Below are 6000 nucleotides of genomic sequence, written 5' to 3' on the forward strand. Positions count from 1 at the left end.
AAGAGCCTAGATCTCATCTTTCAAGAAATTATCAAGGAGAACTGCCCTGATATTCTAGAGCCACAGGGCAAAATAGAAATTGAAAGAATCCATCGTTAGCCTCCTCAAATAGATCCCAAAAAGAAATCTCCTAGGAATATTGTCGCCAAATTCCAGAGCTCCCAGATCAAGGAGAAAATACTGCAAGCAGCCAGAAAGAAACAATTTGAGTATTGTGGAAACCCAATCAGAATAACCCAAGATCTGGCAGCTTCTACATTAAGAGATCAAAGGGCTTGGAATATGATATCCCGGAGGTCAATGGAGCTAGGATTAAAACCTAGAATCACCCACCCAGCAAAACTGAGTATTATGCTCCAAGGCAAAATATGGACTTTCAATAAAATAGAGGACTTTCAAGCTTTCTCAGTGAAAAGACCAGAACTGAATAGAAAATTTGACTTTCCAACACAAGATTCAAGAGAAGCATGAAAAGGTAATCAAGAAAGAGAAATTGCAAGGGACTTACTAAAGTTGAACTGTTTTGTTTACATTCCTACATGGAAAGATGATGTGTTTGATTCATGAGATCTCAGTATTAGGGTAGCTGAAGGGAATGTGTATATATATATATATATATATATGTATGTATATATATATGTTTATGTATATATATATAAGTGAATGTGTATGTATATATCTATATATCTATGTATCTATATATCTATATCTATATGTGTGTGTGTGTGTGTGTGTATATATATATATATATATATATATATATATATATATATATATATAAGAGAGAGCAGACACAGGGTGAGTTGAAGATGAAGGGAAGATATCTTAAAGAAATAAAATCAAATTAAGGGGTGAGAGAGCAACATACTGAGAGAGGGAGATAGGGAGAGATAGAATGGGGTGGATTATCTCACATAAAGGTGGCAAGAGGAACCAGTTCTGGGGGAGGAGGGGAGAGGGCAGGTGAGGGGGGAATGAGTGAACTTTGCTCTCATCAGATTTGGCCTGAGGAGGGAATACCATACATACTCAGTTGGGTATCTTACCCCACAGGAAAGAAGATGGAGGAAGACAAAAAAAAATAAAAGGGGGGGAATGATGGAGGGGAGGGCAGATGGTGGTGGAGATAATCAAAAACAAACACTTTGGAAAGGGGACAGGGTCAAAGGAGAAAATTCAATGAAGCGGGATGGGTTGGGAAGGAGCAAAATATAGTTATTCTTTCACAACATGAGTATTGTGGAAGGGTTATACATAATGATACGCATGTGGCCTATATTGAATTGCTTGACTTCTTAGGGAGGGTGGGTGGGAAGGGAAGAGGGAAGAGAATTTGGAACTCAAAGTTTTAAAAACAGATGTTCAAATACAAAAAAAAAGTTTTTGCATGCAACTAGAAAATAAGATACACAGGCAATGGGGCATAGAAATTTATCTTGCCCTACAAGAAAGGAAGGGAAAAGGGGATGAGAGGGGAGGGGGGTGATAGAGGGGAGGGCTGACTGGGGAACAGTGCAACCAGAATATTTGCCATCTTGGAGTGGGGGGGAGGGTAGAAATGGGGAGAAAATTTGTAATTCAAACTATTGTGAAAATCAATGCTGAAAACTAAATATGTTAAATAAATACATTTAAATTTAAAAAAAAAAACAAAAAACAATTCTTCATCAAAATTAATATAAAACATTATTTCCAGTTCATCTTTATCTGATATTTTTGCCAAAATATCTATCAGTGACTGTAGATACATTCCTAGATACATCTCTAGATAGATTTCATTGACCCATAGATTATAATTTGACTATTAGTATTCATTAAAAACAAGTGATTACAAAAAGAGTATTTATATATTCAGCAATGAGTTTAAGTTAATTTTGTTTTTTAAAAAAAGTTGACTATAGTTTTGAAAAATAATATATATAGGTGTAAAACAATATTCTTTCAGTCTCTAATGCTTATTTTGCTATATCAAACTTTTTAAAAAAAAATGACAGTTCTTGGTGTGCATTTTTGATCTATGAGCCACTTGCAATTATTCCATTAGGTACACATAGCTTAGGAGAAAATGACCTTGAGTAAATTTTCATTGGAGACCACAACAAATAATAATAACTGTTCTTCCATGAGAAAAATGGTGCCTCAGCTCAAGGGGCATTTTTTTAAATGGCGAAACCTTCCCTTTTTATACATAGTGAATTTAAAAGGTGCTAGCAGGAAATAATAGCCAAGTGAAGAACAAAAAAGAACTCTAGTCTTAAAATTCTCCTTAATTTTCCTTAATCAGTTTGATGCCGAATCATTAAATGATGACAAAATGTAGTTTTCAAGTGCCTATTGCACACATAATGGAGAGCTGTAGCACTAGCAGTTTCTGAAGGGTAGAGGCAGGGATGTGCTGATAAATGTTTAACACTCAAAATTACCAGGAAAAAAAAATGCGTGTGTGTGTGTGTGTGTGTGTGTGTGTGTGTGTGTGTGTGAAATTATATAAGTTTAAGGTATATTATTAACAATTTCTTCTTCAATTTCTTAAGGCTAGACAATCAACAACAAAAAACTCACTCCATGATTTGTAACATTTGCTATAAAAGCTCACACTGGAAATTTGAGAATCAGATCCCATGAAATGGTACAGGATGGCTATAACATTTGTTCAGCCATTTCAGTTGTTTCTGACTTTTTGTGACCACATTTGGGTTTTCTTGGCAAATATACTGGAGCAGTTTAATATTTCCTTTTCCAGCTCATTTTACAGATGAAGAAACTGAGGCAAACAGGGTTAATTGACTAGCCTAGGGTCAGTGTCACACAGCTAGTGAGTGTCTGAGGGCAAAGTTAAACTCAGGTCTTCCCAACACCAGACCCAATGCTCTATCCACCGTGCCACCTAGCTGCCTGAGATGCAGCATACTCCTGGTCATACTCAACATAACCTCTAAGGTCCTTTTCAGGTCTACCCTTCTGTATTCTCTGATACTTTATAAGAAATTTCAAAGGGAACTCCAGGTAGGTACAGCATGGTGAACAGAAAGTAGAGAGTTCACCAAACAAACAGGCACAGAGAAAGAAGACACCTGTTCTGGACTAGGCTTAACTCAAGCCCATGGAAACATTCAGGTTTAGGACTGAAATACAAGGAGACACTTGTGGGACATGAAATATTGAACAAAATCAATCCTAAGGGACATGGTAAATGAACTAGAAACAGTCAGAATACATGTTCATCCTCCAAAGTAGAGAGTGGGATCTCCACTTTGCCCAGAAGCAGGCTCACCAAAGAGCCCTATGATCCCAGGACTGGGATTTTACTGGCCAGTCCCTCATTATTCCTTCCAACACCTCCCCACCACCATTTAAAAACTTTGCTGTCCTCAAAAACAAGCCATGAGGTGTTCTGAACAGATTACCCAGGTCCTCAATCCATAACTGTTTCCTAGGATGTCAAGGAAGCATATATTCTCTTTCTCGAAACCTGTCTCCTAGTACCATATGAGTCTAAAAGCAGTCACTGTGGCCCAGATCTTAAACAATCCTACATGTTTTCTTGAAAAATTACAATTGCCACGAATGCAGTTCTACAGATTCAACAAAACAAACTCAGGAACTATGTGAACTCAATTATAAAGCTCTTTTCACACAAATAAAGTCAGATCTAAATAATTGGAGAAATATGAATTGCTCATAAGCAGGCCAAGCAATATAATAAAAATGAAATTTCTACCTAAATTAATTTACTTATTCAGTGCTATACAATCCAATTACCAAAAACTGAAAAGATAACAACAAAATTCATCTGGAAGAACAAAAGCTCAAGAATATGAAAAGAATCAATGAAAAAATGTGAAGGAACGTGGTCTAGTAGCACTAAATCTCAACTGCATTACAAAGGGGTAATCATCAAAACAATCTGGTACTGGCTAAGAAACAGAGCAGCGGATCAGTGAAATAGATTAGGTATACAATAGATAGTGGTAAATGACTGTAATAATCTAGTATTTTTTTTAAAAAACACAAAGATCCAAGCTTTTGTGACAAGAACTCACAATTTGACAAAAATTGCTGGGAAAGCTGGAAAGCTGTGTGGCAGAAAATAGGTATAGAACATCTCATAACATATACTAAGATATAGTTGAAAGTGGTAGATGACATAAAGGGTGATCTCATAAGTAAGTTAAGGGAGCATGGTATACTTTACCTCTTAGATTTATGGTTAAGGAAAGAATTTGTGACCAAATAGGAGTAAATGAGCATTACAAGATATAAAGTAGGTCATTTTATTCCATTACATTAAAAAGTTTTTGCACACAGACACACACATACAGACACACCCACAAACACACACACACACAAACGAAACCAAGATTATAGGTAATGTAGGAAACTGGAGGATAGGGGAAATTTATAGAAAATTTGTCTGATAAAGGCCTCATTTCTCAAATATAAAAAGAACTGAGAGAAATATCTATTAATTTGAGTCATTCCCCATTTGATAAATGGTCAAATGATATGAACTGGCATTTTCCAGATAAAGAAATCAAAGCTATCTATATTCATATAAAATACTCCAAATTACTATTGATTAGAGAAATGAAAATTAAAACAACTCTGATGTACCACCTCATATCTATCAGATTGACTCATATGACAGAAAAGGAAAATAGCAAATGTCAGAGATGTAATAAAACTGAGACACAAATGCACTCACTGTTGGTAACAATGAACTCTTGTGAAATGATCTAAACCATTCCTGAGAGCAGTTTGGAACCATGCCCAAAAGGCTACAAAACTGTGCATACCCTTTGACCCAGCAATACCACTACTAGCTCTGTACCCCCAAAGAGATCAGAGAAAAGGAAAAGGTCCATATGGACAAAAATATTTTTGGCACCTGTTTTTGTGGTGGCAAAGAATTGGAAACTGAGGGAATGCCCATCAGTTGGGGAATGGCTGAACAAAGTGGTACATGATTGTTATGGAATATTATTGTGATATAAGAAATGATGAGCAGGGTGTTTTCAGAAAAACCTGGGAAGACATACGTGAATGGATGCAAAGAGAGATGAGCAAAACCAGAATATTGTACACAGAAACAGCAATATTGAATGATGACCAACTAGGAATGAGTTTAAAAATTGTGAGTGAAAGAGGGTCTGAGGCCCTTCACTCACAGGTAGGAGTATAGCAGCCCATGCCCCTCACTAGTCACTAAAAGGGTAAGAGACCAAGTGGCACCAAAGGGAATCTTTTGTATCGACTTTGGGTTCCACTAAACATCCATGTACTTCCAGGACTTCACTGGCCAGTTGCTTGTTATGCAAGGAAGGGAAGGGAAGAGAAGGGAAGGGAAGGGAAGGGAAGGGAAGGGAAGGGAAGGGAAGGGAAGGGAAGGGAAGGGAAGGGAAGGGAAGACAGAGAGGGAGAAAGGAGGAAAAGGAAGGGAAGAAGGGAGGGAAGAAGAGGGAAGAAAGGAAGGAATAAAGGAACAAAGGAAGGAAGGGAAGAAGGAAGGGAGAAAGGGAAGGAAATATAAGAGGGAACTATGGGTAAATGGCTTCAGTTCTTTCAGTGAAATATGAGATGAGGCAATATATGGTGGAAGTGATCTTACCCAGACTAGAACTTGGCAGGGTAAGAATAGAGAAAAGACAAGGGAATTTTCAATTAACATTAACAAACAATAATTGCAAAAGAGAGAGCAGTAAAGTTTGTTGTTGCAATCCCTTATACTTCAATGAACCCAAGAAATGATTACCTTATAACCCCAGAATAAAAAGAAGTTACTGGGGGAAAGGGAATAAGCATTTATATAGTGCTTACTAGGTACAAGACACTGTACCAAGTGCTGCACAAATATCATCTCATTGAATTCTCACAAGAACTTTGTGAGATGGATGATGTTATCTCCATTTCACAGTTGAGGAAACTGAGGATAACTGACTTGCTCAGAGTCACACAGCTAGTAAGTGTCTCAGGTCTTCCTAACTCCAGGTCCAGCTCTAT

Source organism: Trichosurus vulpecula, chromosome 8, assembly GCF_011100635.1.
Source record: "Trichosurus vulpecula isolate mTriVul1 chromosome 8, mTriVul1.pri, whole genome shotgun sequence".
In the NCBI taxonomy this organism is placed as follows: Eukaryota; Metazoa; Chordata; class Mammalia; order Diprotodontia; family Phalangeridae; genus Trichosurus; species Trichosurus vulpecula.